Raw genomic sequence first — 3,184 nt, 5'->3', positions numbered from 1 at the left:
AGCAGCTCCCCTAACTACCACAGTTTCTCCGAGCACCAGTCTTCCTCCTCATTGTCCGGGGAACCAGGTGAAGCTGGAGAACAGCAGCGTCTGCAGCTGTCCATACAGCTGCAGACGCTGCTGTTCTCCAGCTTCACCTGGTTCCCCGGACAATGAGGAGGAAGACTGGTGCTCGGAGAAACTGTGGTAGTTAGGGGAGCTGCTGATGTAAAAAGAAAAAAACTAGACATTTTAGGAAAATCTGAATGGGTAAAAGAGAACGCAGCTAAATACTCTCTCGAAGGAAGTTTGTTGGTTGATATAGTAGGTAAATAGGCTAATTGTCTGTTTCTTTAGCCCTTGTGAAACTGGAAATCTAACCATCGAGATAAACTGTCTACTGTTGTGTGAGTTTCAGAGGTGCTGAATGGTAGATGATGTAACCTTTAGACAGGGCCACGCTGACTTTGACCTGTTTCCAGCTTTTACACAAAGCTGGACTTAAAGGTGGGGTAGGTAAGTTTGAGAAATCGGCTCGAGATACACATGTTATATTCCATGGAATGCTCTTAACATCCCGATAGCAATTAATATCTGAAGTGCTTTGACAAAAAATCCATTAAAAAATGGCATCTGTTGAAGCCGTAGTACTGTAAAAAGCACGACCAATCATCTGAGCCGGCCCGGCTAAAATAACTGGATGGCCTACCTGCCTGTCAGCCTTCCATCTGTGCACAAACTTATGTCGTGCCCTCATTGGTCATGTGCTCGTTCGTATGTGTTGGAGGAGGGGCTCTGTAAGGAAGAGGCAGATTTTTTCCGGCTGTGTATTTTCAAATTCTAGCGCACTCGAGCTGGTTTCTCCAAAATTACCTACCCCACCTTTAATGGTTGTGTTGCCTTTTATAAAAAAGACAAGACATGAAACGTACACAGACCTTCTCATCCAACTCTTTGCCAGACAGAAAATAAGCCTATTTCCTACACCATAAAGCTACTTATTAAGCGTTCATAACAAATACCAAAAAACATTAAAAGCTCAGACTTGATAGGTCAAACTAAAACACTGAATATGATAATGTGATCGCCTTGCACCAAGTCCTTATTTGATATCAGGCCATCTCATTGATGTATTCTGTATGTTTCTGGGATATCAATGAAACGTATAATTTATTTCCCATGGCATCAGAAAATGTTCAGTACCATAATGACGATAAAGCTGTAATTAGTTAAAAAAACTATACATTTCATTCCGTTTTTTAATGACAGAATAAAGATATATAACTAACCCCTTAGTCTATATGCATGGGAATTGAAGCCCTGATTTAATATGCAGAGTAGGGGCTGTCTACCATTCTTCAGTGGCATAATTAAACACACTTAATTCCTGAGTTGAATGCAGTCCTGACCAAACATCACCTTCAGTTAAACGCTCATTCTGCCTCTCCTCAACTTTACACCCAGCGGCCCCCTCCAGAGTGAAGCCCCCAGGGCAGCTACAGTTGTCACCTTCCTTCACCATGCCAGATGGACAGCTGCAGACGCTGCTGTTCTCCAGCTTCACCTGGTTCCCCGGACACTGAGGAGGAAGACTGGTGCTCGGAGGAACTGTGGTAGTCAGGGACTCTAAAGCTAATGTAAAAAATAAAAAGTTGTAAAAGGAACTGAAAGGGTAAAAGAGAGTGCAGCAAAAAACAAAAACTCACCTGTGCTCAGTGTGTTGCTGGGTGTAGGCTCACTGAGATTTCCAATGACATTTTCCATCACCTGATTCTAAAAAAAGTAGAAATCAACACATTGATTTGAACTAATCCACATCACATCCAATAAGAACATTTCTAGCATAAGAAGCTAAACACTCAAGGAAGGTTTCTCTGGTCACTGGCCTGGCTCTTGGTGTGCTCTGCCTCTGGGTGTTTAAAGACTTCATTTTCATTTTCCTCTGGGCTGTTCAGAGGCTCGGACACAGACAGAACTAGCAGCAGGGCTGACAGCAGAGTCCTGAGGAGAGGCATCACCTGAATCTGCTGAGGAAAAGGAAGAAACCCCTCAGAGTGTTTCATAAATCGGAAAAGTTCAGATGAGAGCAGTTACCTAAGGGGAAATAGTTTGGAGCTAAATTGGACTCAGATGATGAATTGTTTGCAGCTGCAGCCTTACAGTGCGTGTTCAGGCAGGCAGAACAACAAAGGATTAAGAGCACCCTGTCATTAAGTTAACATCACCCCCGTGTCTGTCTGCACAGAACAAAATAAACTTACAGCAGCTGCAACAGGATTTACATTAAGCACATTAAAATTGAAAATATGAAAGCAACAAGAGCGACAAGAAACGTTGTTAAACATATAAACACGCTACTTCCGTGGAACTAATTTATAGAGTTGGCTAATGATGCGATATCAGAGTAAGAGTTCAACAAACTGAGCCAACTCACCAGGGTTAGATCTACTCGCAGTAATGAACCGGGTTGTGTTGCAGGAGTTAGACGGAGACAGTTATCCAGATGCCAAAATGCGCCTCCTATCTTCTCCAGATGCGAGGAATCGTGCAGCCTGAAGCAGCTCGGTTTCAGTGTGGGGGGGCTGAGGCTGTAGCGGTAACTCCACATCCTGTCTGAAAACTCTGCACTTCCCATTCCTCAAATCCCAAACCAGCGCTAAAGTGGAGCAGCATCCAGGCCCGCAGGCGGATCACTGTCACCCTGCTGCCGCCTCTGAACCCTGACATGCGGGTCATAAAGCAGTCAGAGCCTCGGTCAGCCGGGGAACCAGGGAGGTCAGAGAGACTTCACATGCGAGTTCATTAGGTTAAAAGCCTATTACACCCTGCCTGATGGTGAACATCTGGGGGCTTCATGTTTGAGGGAAACGTTCCTTTCGGAAGTTCAGAGTATATTTACAAGAAGGCGTTTTACTAATTGCGGCTGCATGATTGCTTATTAAACACTAGTGAGTCATTTGTAGGCTATAGCCATTGTGCAGAAGTGCATTTTGCATCATTATGTGTGATCACATGACACACACTTTATATCTACTGTGAGGACAGAGATGGGAGAAAAAGGGAAAAGCCTTGTATTCTGCTGCAGCAGCCAACAACCTGGAATAATCTGCAAAAGTAATTTAACCATAATGGGATTTTTCCTTTCCTGTCGTTTAGGTTTTGATCCTGTGTTCCCTCAAGAGGGAGTTTCTCTCCCATATCACCC

This window comes from Notothenia coriiceps, unplaced genomic scaffold, assembly GCF_000735185.1.
Source record: "Notothenia coriiceps isolate Sejong01 unplaced genomic scaffold, NC01 NC01_scaffold00011185, whole genome shotgun sequence".
NCBI lineage: Eukaryota > Metazoa > Chordata > Actinopteri > Perciformes > Nototheniidae > Notothenia > Notothenia coriiceps.
This window is presented reverse-complemented; position numbering follows the sequence as displayed.